Raw genomic sequence first — 16,153 nt, forward strand, 5'->3', positions numbered from 1 at the left:
TGACAAGGGAAATATCCTCAGATAAAAACTAGAAACAAGTTTCCTGAGAAACAACTTTGTGATGGGTGAATTTAACTCACAGAGTTAAACCTTTCTTTTCAATGTACAGTTTGGTAGCACTGTTTTTGTGATAATGGCAGGGGGATATTTGATAGCAAATAGAAGCTTAAGGTGAGAAAAAGTAATTTTTCAGGTAAAAACTGCAGAGAAGCATTCTGAGAAACTCCTTTGTGAGGTTTGCATTCATCTCCTAGAGGTGAGGGAGCACTTTGGTATCACTGTTTTTGTGGTGTCTGAGAGTGAATATTTGGGAGCACATTGAAGCCTATGGTGGAAAAGGAAATATCCTGATATAAAAACCAGAAACAATCTTTCTGAGAAGCTGCTTTGCAATGTGTTAAATCATCTCACAGCGTTACATGATTAGCAGTTTGGTAGCTCTGTTTTGGGGGATCTGAGAAGGGATATTTTTACTCTCATTGAAATCTATGGTGACATAAGAAATAGTCTCAGATAAAAACTAGAAGGAAGATTTCTGAGAAAGTTCCTAGTGATGTGTGACTTCATCTCACAGAGTTACAACTTTATTTCATGAAACAGTTTGCTAACACTGTTTTTGTGGAATCTGCAAAGGGATATTTGGGAGTGCATTGAGGCCTGTGGTGAAAAAGGAAATATCCTCAGATAAAAACTAGAAAGAAGCTTTCTGAGAAACTGCTTGGTGATGTGTGAATTCATCTCATGGAGTTACAACCTTCTTTTCAATGAGCAGTTTGTTAACAATGTTTCCATGGAATCTTTTGTAGAATATTTTGGAGTACACTGAAGCCTATGGTGACATAGGAATTATCCTCAGATAAAAACCAAAAAGAAGTTTTCTGAGAAACTGCTTTGGGATGTGTGAATTCATCTCACATAGTTGCACTGTTCTTTTCATTGATCCGTTTGCTACCACTGTTTACTTGGAATGTGCAATGGGATATTTTGGAGTGCAATGACACTTAGGGTGACAAAAGAAATATCCTCAGACAAAAGTAGAAAGAAGCTTTCTGAGAAACTACTTGTGATTGGTGATTTCATCTCACAGAGTTACACGATTTGCTTCAAGGAGCAGTTTGGTAGCCCCGTTATTATGGAATCTGCAAAGGTATATTCGGGAGCTCCCAGAGGCCTATGGTGAAAAACGAAATAACTTCAGATAAAAACTAAAGAGAAGTTTTTCGAGAAACAGTTTTGTCATGTGTATTCATCTCATAGAGTTTAACCTCTTTGTTGAATGAACAGTTTGGCTCATACATTACTGTTTTTGTGCTTGCTATCTGAGAGGAGATATTTAGGTACACATTGAAGTCTGTGGTGCAAAAGGAAATATACTCAGATTTAAGCTAGAAATGAAGCTTTCTGAGAAAGTGGTTTGTGATGGATGAACTCTTCTGAAAGATTTCCACCTTTCTTTTCATGGAGTAGTTTTTCAGCACTGTTTTGTTGAATCTGCAGAGGGACATTTGGGAGTGCATAGAGGCTTAAGGTGAAAAGAGAATTCTTCAGGTAAAAACTGGAGAGAAGATTTCTCAGAAACTCTTTGTGATGTGTGCATTAATCTCATTGAGCTAAACGTTTCTGTTGAGAGAGCACTTTGGTATCACTGTTTTTGTGGTATTTGAGAAGGGATATATGGAAGCGCATTGAAGCCTATGGAGGAAAAGGAAATATCCTAAGATAAAAGCTAGAAAGAAGCTTCCTGAGAAACTGCTTTGTGATGAGTCAATTTATCTCAAAGAGTTACTTCATTCCTTTCCTGGAGCAGTTTGTTAGCACTGTTTTGGTGGAATCTGCAAAGGGATAATTGGGCGCGGGTAGAGGCCTAAGGTGAAAAGAGAGATTTCTTTTTTTTTTTTTTATTATACTTTAAGATCTAGGGTACATGTGCATAACGTGCAGGTTTGTTACATATGTATACTTATGCCATGTTGGTGTGCTGCACCCATCAACTCGTCAGCACCCATCAATTCATCATTTATATCTTGTATAACTCCCCAATGCAAGCCCTCCCTCCTCCCCCCTCCCCCCTCCCCATGATAGGCCCCAGTGCGTGATGTTCCCCTTCCCGAGTCCAAGTGATCTCATTGTTCAGTTCAGAACCTATGAGTGAGAACATGCGGTGTTTGGTTTTCTGTTCTTGTGATAGTTTGCTAAGGATGATGGTTTCCAGCTGCATCCATGTCCCTACAAAGGACGCAAACTCATCCTTTTTTATGGCTGCATAGTATTCCATGGTGTATATGTGCCACATTTTCTTAATCCAGTCTGTCACAGATGGACATTTGGGTTGATTCCAAGTCTTTGCTATTGTGAATAGTGCTGCAATAAACATACGTGTACATGTGTCTTTGTAGTAGAATAATTTGTAATCCTTTGGGTATATACCCAGTAGTGGGATGGCTGGGTCATATGGTACATCTAGTTCTAGATCCTTGAGGAATTGCCATACTGTTTTCCATAATGGTTGAACTAGTTTACAATCCCACCAACAGTGTAAAAGTGTTCCTATTTCTCCACATCCTCTCCAACACCTGTTGTTTCCTGACTTCTTAATGATTGCCATTCTAACTGGTGTGAGATGGTATCTCATTGTGCTTTTGATTTGCATTTCTCTGATGGCCAGTGATGATGAGCATTTTTTCATGTGTCTGTTGGCTGTATGAATATCTTCTTTTGAGAAATGTCTGTTCATATCCTTTCCCCACTTTTTGATGGGGTTGTTTGTTTTTTTCTCGTATATTTGTTTGAGTTCTTTGTAGATTCTGGATATTAGCCCTTTGTCAGATGAGTAGGTTGCAAAAATTTTCTCCCATTCTGTAGGTTGCCTGTTCACTCTGATGGTAGTTTCTTTTGCTGTGCAAAAGCTCTTTAGTTTAATTAGATCCCATTTGTCAATTTTTGCTTTTGCTGCCGTTGCTTTTGGTGTTTTAGACATGAAGTCCTTGCCCATGCCTATGTCCTGAATGGTACTACCTAGATTTTCTTCTAGGGTTTTTATGGTATTAGGTCTAACATTTAAGTCTCTAATCCATCTTGAATTAATCTTCGTATAAGGGGTTAGGAAAGGATCCAGTTTCAGCTTTCTACTTATGGCTAGCCAATTTTCCCAGCACCATTTATTAAATAGGGAATCCTTTCCCCATTTCTTGTTTCTCTCAGGTTTGTCAAAGATCAGATGGCTGTAGATGTGTGGTATTATTTCTGAGGACTCTGTTCTGTTCCATTGATCTATATCTCTGTTTTGGTACCAGTACCATGCTGTTTTGGTTACTGTAGCCTTGTAGTATAGTTTGAAGTCAGGTAGCGTGACGCCTCCAGCTTTGTCCTTTTGACTTAGGATTGTCTTGGCAATGCGGGCCCTTTTTTGGTTCCATATGAACTTTAAAGCAGTTTTTTCCAATTCTGTGAAGAAACTCATTGGTAGCTTGATGGGGATGGCATTGAATCTATAAATAACCTTGGGGAGTATGGCCATTTTCACGATATTGATTCTTCCTATCCATGAGCATGGTATGTTCTTCCATTTGTTTGTGTCCTCTTTTATTTCACTGAGCAGTGGTTTGTAGTTCTCCTTGAAGAGGTCCTTGACATCCCTTGTAAGCTGGATTCCTAGGTATTTTATTCTCTTTGAAGCAATTGTGAATGGAAGTTCATTCCTGATTTGGCTCTCTGCTTGTCTGTTACTGGTGTATAAGAATGCTTGTGATTTTTGCACATTAATTTTGTATCCTGAGACTTTGCTGAAGTTGCTTATCAGCTTAAGGAGATTTTGGGCTGAGACGATGGGGTTTTCTAAATATACAATCATATCATCTGCAAACAGGGACAATTTGACTTCTTCTTTTCCTAACTGGATACCCTTGATTTCTTTCTCTTGCCTGATTGCCCTAGCCAGAACTTCCAACACTATGTTGAATAGGAGTGGTGAGAGAGGGCATCCCTGTCTTGTGCCCGTTTTCAAAGGGAATTTTTCCAGTTTTTGCCCATTCAGTATGATATTAGCTGTGGGTTTGTCATAAATAGCTCTTATTATTTTGAGGTACGTTCCATCAATACCGAATTTATTGAGCGTTTTTAGCATGAAGGGCTGTTGAATTTTGTCAAAAGCCTTTTCTGCATCTATTGAGAGAATCATGTGGTTCTTGTCTTTGGTTCTGTTTATATGCTGGATTACGTTTATTGATTTGCGAATGTTGAACCAGCCTTGCATCCCAGGGATGAAGCCCACTTGATCATGGTGGATAAGCTTTTTGATGTGCTGCTGAATCTGGTTTGCCAGTATTTTATTGAGAATTTTTGCATCAATGTTCATCAGGGATATTGGTCTAAAATTCTCTTTTTTTGATGTGTCTCTGCCAGGCTTTGGTATCAGGATGATGTTGGCCTCATAAAATGAGTTAGGGAGGATTCCCTCTTTTTCTATTGATTGGAATAGTTTCAGAAGGAATGGTACCAGCTCCTACTTGTACCTCTGGTAGAATTCAGCTGTGAATCCATCTGGTCCTGGACTTTTTTTGGTGGGTAGGCTATTAATTGTTGCCTCAATTTCAGAGCCTACTATTGGTCTATTCAGGGATTCAACTTCTTCCTGGTTTAGCCTTGGGAGAGTGTAAGTGTCCAGGAATTTATCCATTTCTTCTAGATTTTCTAGTTGATTTGCGTAGAGGCGTTTATAGTATTCTCTGATGGTAGTTTGTATTTCTGTGGGGTCAGTGGTGATATCCCCTTTATCATTTTTTATTGCATCTATTTGATTCCTCTCTCTTTTCTTCTTTATTAGCCTTGCTAGCGGTCTGTCAATTTTGTTGATCTTTTCAAAAAACCAACTCCTGGATTCATTGATTTTTTGGAGGGTTTTTTGTGTCTCTATCTCCTTCAGTTCGGCTCTGATCTTAGTTATTTCTTGCCTTCTGCTAGCTTTTGAATGTGTTTGCTCTTGCCTCTCTAGTTCTTTTAATTGTGATGTTAGAGTGTCAATTTTAGATCTTTCCTGCTTTCTCTTGTGGGCATTTAGTGCTATAAATTTCCCTCTACACACTGCTTTAAATGTGTCCCAGAGATTCTGGTATGTTGTATCTTTGTTCTCATTGGTTTCAAAGAACATCTTTATTTCCGCTTTCATTTCGTTATGTACCCAGTAGTCATTCAGGAGCAGGTTGTTCAGTTTCCATGTAGTTGAGCAGTTTTGATTGAGTTTCTTAGTCCTGAGTTCTAGTTTGATTGCACTGTGGTCTGAGAGACAGTTTGTTATAATTTCTGTTCTTTTACATTTGCTGAGGAGTGCTTTACTTCCAATTATGTGGTCAATTTTGGAATAAGTGCGATGTGGTGCTGAGAAGAATGTATATTCTGTTGATTTGGGGTGGAGAGTTCTATAGATGTCTATTAGGTCCGCTTGGTGCAGAGATGAGTTCAATTCCTGGATATCCTTGTTGACTTTCTGTCTCGTTGATCTGTCTAATGTTGACAGCGGAGTGTTGAAGTCTCCCATTATTATTGTATGGGAGTCTAAGTCTCTTTGTAAGTCTCTAAGGACTTGCTTTATGAATCTGGGTGCTCCTGTATTGGGTGCATATATATTTAGGAGAGTTAGCTCTTCCTGTTGAATTGATCCCTTTACCATTACGTAATGGCCTTCTTTGTCTCTTTTGATCTTTGATGGTTTAAAGTCTGTTTTATCAGAGACAAGGATTGCAACCCCTGCTTTTTTTTGTTTTCCATTTGCTTGGTAGATCTTCCTCCATCCCTTTATTTTGAGCCTATGTATGTCTCTGCATGTAAGATGGGTCTCCTGAATACCGCAGACTGATGGGTCTTGACTCTTTATCCAGTTTGCCAGTCTGTGTCTTTTAATTGGAGCATTTAGTCCATTAACATTTAAGGTTAATATTGTTATGTGTGAACTTGATCCTGCCATTATGATATTAACTGGTTATTTTGCTCGTTAGTCGATGCAGTTTCTTCCTAGCCTCGATGGTCTTTACATTTTGGCATGTTTTTGTGATGGCTGGTACCGGTTGTTCCTTTCCGTGTTTAGGGCTTCCTTCAGGGTCTCTTGTAAGGCAGGCCTGGTGGTGACAAAATCTCTAAGCATTTGCTTATCTGTAAAGGATTTTATTTCTCCTTCACTTATGAAACTTAGTTTGGCTGGATATGAAATTCTGGGTTTAAAATTCTTTTCTTTAAGAACATTGAATATTGGCCCCCACTCTCTTCTGGCTTGTAGAGTTTCTGCCGAGAGATCTGCTGTTAGTCTGATGGGCTTCCCTTTGTGGGTTACCCGACCTTTCTCTCTGGCTGCCCTTAAGATTTTTTCCTTCATTTCAACTTTGGTGAATCTGGCAATTATGTGTCTTGGAGTTGCTCTTCTGGAGGAGTATCTTTGTGGCGTTCTCTGTATTTCCTGAATTTGAATGTTGGCCTGCCCTACTAGGTTGGGGAAGTTCTCCTGGATGATATCCTGAAGAGTGTTTTCCAACTTGGTTGCATTTTCCCCCTCACTTTCAGGCACCCCAATCAGACGTAGATTTGGTCTTTTTACGTAATCCCATACTTCTTGCAGGCTTTGCTCATTTCTTTTTCTTCTTTTTTCTTTTGGTTTCTCTTCTCGCTTCATTTCATTCATTTGATCTTCAATCGCTGATACTCTTTCTTCCAGTTGATCGAGTCGGTTACTGAAGCTTGTGCATTTGTCACGTATTTCTCGTGTCATGGTTTTCATCTCTGTCATTTCGTTTATGATCTTCTCTGCATTAATTAGTCTAGCTGTCAATTCTTCCACTCTTTTTTCAAGATTTTTAGTTTCTTTGCGCTGGGTACGTAATTCCTCCTTTAGCTCTGATAAGTTTGATGGACTGAAGCCTTCTTCTCTCCTCTCGTCCAAGTCATTCTCTGACCAGCTTTGATCCATTGCTGGCGATGGGCTGCGCTCCTTCGCAGGGGGAGATGCGCTCTTATTTTTTGAATTTCCAGCTTTTCTGCCCTGCTTCTTCCCCATCTTTGTGGTTTTATCTGTCTCTGGTCTTTGATGGTGGTGACGTACTGATGGGGTTTTGGTATAGGTGTCCTTCCTGTTTGATAGTTTTCCTTCTGACAGTCAGAAGGACTGTCTGTTGGTCTGTTGGAGATTGCTTGAGGTCCACTCCAGACCCTGTTTGCCTGGGTATCAGCAGCAGAGGTTGCCGAAGATAGAATATTGCTGAACAGCGAGTGTACCTGTCTGATTCTTCCTTTGGAAGTTTCCTCTCAGGGGTGTTCTCCACCCTGTGAGGTGTGGGGTGTCAGACTGCCCCTAGTGGGGGATTTCTCCCAGCTAGGCTACTCAGGGGTCAGAGATACACCTGAGCAGGCAGTCTGTCCTTTCTCAGATCTCAACCTCCGCGTTGGGAGATCCACGGCTTTCCCCAAAGCTGTCAGACAGAGTCGTTCGCGTCTGCACCGGCTCCCGCTACTTCCCCTGTTGGTCTTCAGCTGTGCGCTGTCCCCAGAGTTGGAGACTACAGAGACAGGCAGGCTTCCTTGAGCTGCTGTGAGCTCCACCCAGTTCGAGCTTCCCAGCGGCTTTGTTTACCTACTTAAGCCTCAGCAATGGCGGGCGCCCCTCCCCCAGCCTCGCTGCTGCCTTGCCGATAGATCGCGGCAGACTGCTGTGTTAGCAGTGAGGGGGGCTTCGTGGGCGTGGGACCCTCCTGGCCAGGATTGGGATATATTCTCCTGGGGTGCCTGTATGCTTACAGTGCAGTATTGGGGTGGGAGTTACCCGATTTTCCAGGTGTTGTGTGTCTCAGTTCCCCTGGCTAGGAAAACGGATCCCCTTCCCCCTTGCGCTTCCAGGTGAGGCGATGCCTCGCCCTGCTTCAGCTCTCGCTGGTCAGGCTGCAGCAGCTGACCAGCACCGATTGTCCGGCACTCCCTAGTGAGATGACCCCAGTACCTCAGTTGAAAATGCAGAAATCACCGGTCTTCTGTGTCGCTCGCGCTGGGAGTTGGAGACTGGAGCTGTTCCTATTCGGCCATCTTGCTCCGCCCCCCCGAAAAGAGAGATTTCTTCAGGTAACAACTGGAGAGAAAATGTGGAGAAACTCGTTTGTGATGTGTGCATTCATCAGATAGAGCTAAACGTTTCTGTTGAGGGAGTACTTGGCACCACTGTTTTTATGGAGTCTGAGAAGGGATATTTGGGAGCACATTGAAGCTTATGGTGGAAAAGGAAATATCCTCAGGTAAAAACTAGAAATAAGCTTTCTTCAAAACCGCTTTGTTATGTGTTAATTCATCTTACAGAATTGCACGATTCCTTTCATGGATCGGTTCAGTGGCACTGTTTCTGGGGAATCTGAGAAGAGATATTTTGGATCACATTGAAACCTGTGGTGACAAAGGCAATATCCTCATATAAAAACGAGAAGGAAGCTCTCTGGGAAAATTCATTGTGATGTGTGTATTCATCTCACACAGTTACATCTTTCTTTTCATGGACCAGTTTGCTAACACTGTTTTCGTGGAGTCCGCAAAGGCATATTTGGAAAAGCATTGAGGCCTATGGGTTACAAAGGAAATATTCTCAGATAAAAACTAGAAAGAAGTTTTTTGAGAAACAGCTTTATGATGTGTGAATTGACCTCACAGAGTTACACCAGTCTTTTCATTTAGCAGTTTGCTAATAATATTTTCATGGAATCTTCAATAGGGTGGTTTGGAGGGCATTGAAGACTCTGGTGACAAAGGAGATATCCTCAGATAAAAACAGAAAAGAAGCTTTCTGATACATTGGTTTGTGATGTGTGATTTCATCTCACTTAGTTACACTGTTCTTTTTATTGATCAGTTTGCTGACACTGTTTTCTTGGAATCTGCAATTGGATATTTTGGAGCACATTGAAGCTTAGGGTAACAAAGAAAATATCCTCAGACAAAAACTAGAAAAAAGCTTTCTGACAAACTGCTTTGTGATTTGTGAATTCATATGACAGAGTTACACGCATCCTTTCAGGGAGCACTTTGGTAGCACTGTATTTATGGAATCTTCAAAGGAACATTTGAGAGTTCCTAGAGGCCTACGGTGGAAAAGGAAATAAGCTAAAATAAAAACTGGAGAGGGCCAGGCGCGGTGGCTCAAGCCTGTAATCCCAGCACTTTGGGAGGCCGAGACGGGTGGATCACGAGGTCAGGAGATCGAGACCATCCTGGCTAACACGGTGAAACCCCGTCTCTACTAAAAAATAAAAAAAACTAGCCGGGCGAGGTGTCGGGTGCCTGTAGTCCCAGCTACTCGGGAGGCTGATGCAGGAGAATGGCGTAAACCCAGGAGGCGGAGCTTGCAGTGAGCTGAGATCCGGCCACTGCACTCCAGCCTGGGCGACAGAGCGAGACTCTGTCTCAAAAAAAAAAAAAAAAAAACTGGAGAGAAGCTTTTCAAGAAAAAGTTTTCTGGTGTATATTCATATCGTAGAGTTTAACCTTTTTGTTGATTAAGCAGTTTGGCATCACAGTTTTTGTGGTATCTGAGAGGAGATATTTGGGAGCACATCAAAACCTATGGTGAGAAATGAAATATCGTGTCAGATAAAAATGAGGAAGAAGCTTTCTGAGAAACCGCTTTGTCATGTGTTAATTCATCTCACAGTGTTACATGATTCTTTTCATGGGTCAGTCTGTTAACACTGTTTTTGTGGAATCTGAGAAAGGATATTTTGGATCACATTGAAGCCCACGTTTACAAAGGAAATATCCTTATATAAAAACTAGAAAGAAGCTTTCTGAGAAATTTCTCTGTGATGTGGGAGTCATCTCACAGAGGTACACCTTTCTTTTCATGGAGCAGCTTGCTCATACAGTTTTCCTGAAATCTGCAGAGGGATATTTGGGGGTGCATTGAGGCCTATGGTGACTAAGGAAATATCCTCAGATAAAAACTATAAAGTAGTTTTCTGACAAACTGCTTTGTGATGTGTGAATTCAACGCACAGAGTTACACTGTTTACACTCAGAGTTACACTCAGCAGTTTACTAACACTGTTTACTTGGTATCTACAATGACATATCTTGCAGTGCATTGAGCTTATTGTGAAAAATTAAATATATGTCAGACAAAAACTAGAGATAAGCTTTCTGAGAAATTGCTTTGTGAGGTGTTAATTTATCTCACAGGGTTACACGATTCTTTACATGAATCAGTTTGGTAGCACTGTTTTGGGGGAATCTAAGAAGGGATATTTTGGATTGCATTGAAGCCTGTGATCACTAAGGAAATATCCTCAAATAAAAACTAGAAAGAAGATATCTGAGAAAGTTCATTGTGATGTGTGAATTCATCTCACAGAGATACACGTTTCTTTTCAAGGAGCAGTTTGCTAACACAGTTTTCGTTTAATCTTGAAATGGATATATGGGAGTACACTGAGACCTATAGTGAAAAAGGAAATATCCTCAGACAAAAAATAGAAAGGATCTTTCGGAGAGACTGCTTTGTAATGTGTGAATTCATCTCACAGAGTTACACTGTTCTTCTTATTGTGCAGTTTGATAACACTGTTTTCGTGTAATCTGCAATAGGATATTTGGTAGCTAATTGAAGCTTATGATGACAAGGAAAATATCTTCAGAGAAAAACCAAAAAGAAGCTTTCTGAGAAACTACTTTGTGATGTGTGAATGTAACTCACACAGTTACACTGTTCTTTTCATTGAGCAGTGTGTTAACACTTTTTGCTTGGAATCAACAGTGGGATATTTCGGAGGGCATTGAAACTTGTGGTGAAACAGGAAATAACCACCAACAAAACTAGAAAGAAGCTTTCTGAGAAACTGCTTTCTGATTTGTGAATTCATCTCAGAGTTACACTAAATTTTTCATGGAACAGTTTGGTAGCACTGTTTTGGGGGATTCTGAGAAGGGATATTTTGGATCACAATGAAGCCTATGGTGACAAAGGAAATATCCTCATATAAAAACTAGAAAAAAGCTTTCTGATAAACGACTGTGAGGTGTGTTAATTCATCTCACAGCGTTACACGATTCTTTTCATGGATCAGTCTGTTAGCACTGTTTTCGTGGAATCTGAGAAAGGATATTTTGGTTTGCATTGAAGCCTAGGGTGACAAAGGAAATATCCTCAGACAAAAACAAGAAAGAAGTTTTCTGAGAAAGTATTTCTGATGTGCGAATTCATCTCACAGAGTTACACCTTTTCTTTCATGGAGCAATTTGCTAACACTGTTTTCATGGACTCTGCAAAGGGATTTTGTTAACGTATTGAGACTTTTAGTGAAAAGGAAAATATCCTCAGATAAAAACTAGAAAGAAACTTTCTGAGAAACTGTTTTGTGATATGTGAATTCATCTCACAGAGCTCCACCATTCTTTTCATTCAGCAGTTTGATAACACTTTTTTTGTAGAATCTTCAATGCGTCATTTGGGAGCACATTGAAGCCTATGGTGACAAAGGAAATATCCTCAGATAATAACCAAGAAAAAGGTTTCTGGGAAAGTGCTTTGTGTTGTGTCAATTCATCACACAGAGATACCAAGTACTTTTCATTGAGCAGTTTGCTAACACTCTGTTCTTTTAATCGGAAATGGGATATTTGGGAGCACATTGCAGCCTATGGTACAATAGGAAGTATTCTCAGATAAAAACTGGAAAGAATCATTCTGAGAAACTTATTTGTGATTTGTGAATTCACCTCACAGAGATACACTATTCTTTTTATGGAGTAGTTTGTTAGCACATTTTTTGGGAATCAGAGAAGGGATATTTTGGATTGCACTGAAGCCTGTGGTCACAAAGAAGATATCCTCAGATAAAAACTAGAAAGAACCTTTCTGAGAAAGTTCTTTGTGATGTGTGAATTCATCTCATGGAGAACACCTTTCTTTTCATGGATCAGTTTGCTAACACAGTTTTTGCGGAATCCGCAAAGTGATATTTGTGAGCGCGTTGAGTTCTATAGTGAAAAAGGAAATAGCCTCATAGAAAAATGAGAAAGAAGCTTTCTGAGGTACTGCTTAGTGATGTGTGAATTCATCTTAGAGAGTTACACTGTTCTTTCATTGAGCAGTTTACTAACACTGTTCTCTTAGACCCTGCAATGGCATATTTTGAAGTGCATTGAAGCCTAGGAAAACAGTATGGCGATTCCTCAAGGATCTAGAACTAGATGTACCATATGACCCAGCCATCCCACTACTGGGTATATACCCAAAGGATTATAAATCATGCTGCTATAAAGACACATGCTCACGTATGTTTATTGCGGCACTATTCACAATAGCAAACACTTGGAATCAACCCAAATGTCCATCTGTGACAGACTGGATTAAGAAAATGTGGCACATATACACCATGGAATATCATGGAGCCATAAAAAAGGATGAGTTTGCATCTTTTGTAGGGACATGGAGGCAGCTGGAAACCATTATTCTTAGCAAACTATCACAAGAACAGAAAACCAAACACAGCATTTTCTCACTCATAGGTGGGAACGGAACAATGAGATCACTTGAACTCGGGAAGGGGAACATCACACATCAGGGCCTATCAGGGGACGGGAGGGGGGAGGGATTGCATTGGGAGTTATACCTGATATAAATGACGAATTGATGGGTGCTGACGAGTTGATGGGTGCAGCACACTAACATGGCACAAGTATACATATGTAACAAGCCTGCACGTTATGCACATGTACCCTAGAACTTAAAATATAATAAAAAAAATTAAAAAAAAATAAAAATTAAACATCACCAGACAAAAACTTGAAAGAGACTTTCTGAGAAACTCCTTTGCAGTTTGTGAATTCAGGTCCCAGAGTTACACGATGCTTTCAAGGGATCACTTTGATAGCACAGTTTTTGGGGAATATGAGAAAGGATATTTTGGATCACATTGAAGTCTATGGTGACAAAGCAAATATCCTCAGAGAAAAACTAGAATGAAGCATTCTGAGAAAGTTCTTTGTGATGTGTGAATTCATCTCACAGAGTTACACCTTTTTTTTCACGAAGCAGTTTGCTAACACTGTTTTCGTGGAATCTGCAAAGGGTTATTTGGGAGCACATTGAGGCCGTTGGTGAAAAAGGAAATATCCTCTGATAAACATTAGAATGAAGCTTTCTGAGAAACTGCTATGTGATGGGTGAATTCATCTCACAGGGCCAAACCATTCTCTACTTTGAGCTACTTGATAACACTGTTCTCATGGAGTCTGCAATAGGATATTTTGGAGTGCATTGAAGCCTATGGTGATAAAGGAAATATCCTCAAGGAAAATCAAAAAGAAGCTTTCTGATAAACTGCTTTGTGATATGTGAATTCAACACACAGAGTTATCCTGTTCTTTTCATTGAGCAGTTTACTAACACAGTTATCTTGGGATCTACGATGGGACACTTTGAAGCACATCGAAGCTTATTCTGAAAAAGTAAATATCCTCAGACAAAATCTACAAAGAAACATTCTGATAAACTGCATTTTGATTTGTGAATTCATTGTAGATTTACACAATTCTTTTCATGGAACATTTTGATACCTTTGTTTTGGGTAATCTGAGAAGGGATATTTTGGATCGCATTGAAGCCTATGGTGACAAACAAAATATCCTCAGATAAAAGCTAGAAAGAAGCGTTCTGAGAAAGTTCTTTGTGATGTGTCTATTCATCTCACAGAGTCACACATTTCTTTTCATTGAGCAGTTTACTAACACTGTTGTCGTGGAAACTGAGAAGGGATCATTTGGATTTCATTGAAAACTATGGTGACAAAGGAAATATCCTCAGATTAAAACCATAAAGGAGTTTTCTGAGAAACTGCTTTGTGATGTGTGAATTAACCAGAGTTACACTGCTGTTTTCATTAAGAAGTTTGCTAACCTGTTCTCTTGGAATCTGCAATGGGATATTTCAGAGTGCATTGAAGCTTATGGTGACACAGGAAATATCCTCAGACAATAAGAAGAAAGAAGCTTCTGGAGAAACTGCTTTGTGGTTTCTGAATTCATCTCAAAGAGTTATGTGATTCTTTTTATGGAGCAGTTTGTTAGCACTATTTTGGGGGATTCTGAGAAGGGATATTTTGGATTGCATTGAAGCACATAGTGACAAATGAAGTATCCTCATATAAAAACTAGAAAGAAATTTTCTGAGAAACTGCTTTGAGATGTGTTAATTCATCTCACAGTGTTACATGATTATTTTCATGGAACAGCTTGGTAGCACTGTTTTGGGAGGATCTGAGAAGGGATATTTTGGATCACATTGAAGACTATGGTGACAAAGGACGTATCCACATATAAAAACGGAAATACAGTTTCTTAGCAATTGCTTTTTGATATGTTTATTCACCTCAGTGAGTTACACGTTTGTTTTAATGTAGCAGTTTGCTAACACTGTTTTCGTGGAATCTGCAATGGGATATTTCAGAGCACATTGAAACTTATGGTGACAAACGAAATATACTCATAAAAAACTAGAAGAAAGGTTTCTGAGAAACCGCTTTGTGATGTGTTAATTCAGCTCACAGGATTACAAGATTCTTTTCATAGATCAGTTTGGCAGCACTGCTTTTGAGGAATCTGCAAAAGAATATTTTTGAACGCATTGAAGCCTAGGGTGACAAAATAGATATCCTAATGTAATAACTATAAAGAAGCTTTCTGAGAAACTACCTTGTGACGTGGGAATTCATCTCACAGACTTACACTTTTTTTCCAGGGATCTGTTTGCTAACACTTTTTCATGGAATCTGCAAAGGGATATTTGGGAATGCATTGTGGACTCGAGTGAAAAAGGCAATATCCTCACATAAAAATTAGAAAGAAGCTTTCTGAGAAACTGTTTTATGATGCGTGAATTCATCTCACAGAGCTATGCCATTCTTTTTATTGAGCCATTTGGTCTCACTTTTTTCATGGAATCTGCACTAGAATATTTGGGAGAGCATTGAAGCCTGTGGTGACAAAGGAATTATACTCGGATGAAAACCAAAAAGAAGCTTTCTGAGAAACTGCTTTGTGTTGTGTCAATTCATCTCACAGAGTTACACTGTTCTTTTCATGGAGCAGTTTGCTAACACTATTTTCTTGGAATCTGCAATGGGATATTTCAGAGCACATTGAATCTTATGGCAACAAAGGAAATATCCTTAGACAAAAGCTAGAAAGAAGGTTTCTGAGAAACTGCTTTGTGATTTGTGAATTCATCTCAGAGTTACACAATTCTTTTCATGTGGCTGTTTGATTGCACTGTTTTTGGGGAATCTGAGAAAGGACATTTTGGATTGCATTGAAGCCTATGATGACAAATGAAATACCCTCATATAATAAGAAAAAAGAAGCTTTCTGAGAAACCACTTTGAGATGTGTTAATTCATATCACTGCAAAACACGTAACTTTTCATGGATCAGTGTGTTAGAAGCTTTTTGAGAAACTGCTTTGAGATGTGTGAATTCATTCCATCTGAGTTACACTGTCCTTTTCATTGAGCAGTCTGTTAACACTGTTTTCTTGGAATCTACATTGGCATATTTTGGAGCACATTGAAGCTTATTGTGAAAAAGGAAATAGTCTCAGACAAAAACTAGAAAGAAGATTTCTGAGAAACTGCTTTGTGATGTGTGAATTCATATCAGAGAGTTACACTGTTCTTCTCACTGAGCAGTTTGTTAACACTGTTTTCTTGGAATCTGCAACGAGATATTTCAGAACACATTGAAGCTTATGATAACAAAGCAAATATCTGCAGACAGAAACTAAAAAGAAGCTTTCTGAGAAACCACTTTGAGTTGTGTTAATTCTTCTCAGAGAGTTACATGATTTTTTTCATGGATCAGTTTGGTAGCACTGTTTTTGGACCATCTGAGAGGGAATACTTTTGATCGCTTAGAAGCCTATAGGGACTAAGGCAATATTCTCAGATAAAAACTAGAAAGAATCTTTCTGAGACAGCTCTTTGTGATGTGTGAATTTATCTCACAGAGATAAACCTTTCTTTTCATGGGGCAGTTTGCAAACAGAGTTTTCTCAGAATCTCCAAAAGGATATTTGGAGGTGCTTTGAGGCCTATTGTGAAAAATTAAATATCCTCAGGTAAAAACTATAAAGACGATTTCTGAGAAG

This window comes from Rhinopithecus roxellana, chromosome 16, assembly GCF_007565055.1.
Source record: "Rhinopithecus roxellana isolate Shanxi Qingling chromosome 16, ASM756505v1, whole genome shotgun sequence".
Taxonomy (NCBI): Eukaryota; Metazoa; Chordata; class Mammalia; order Primates; family Cercopithecidae; genus Rhinopithecus; species Rhinopithecus roxellana.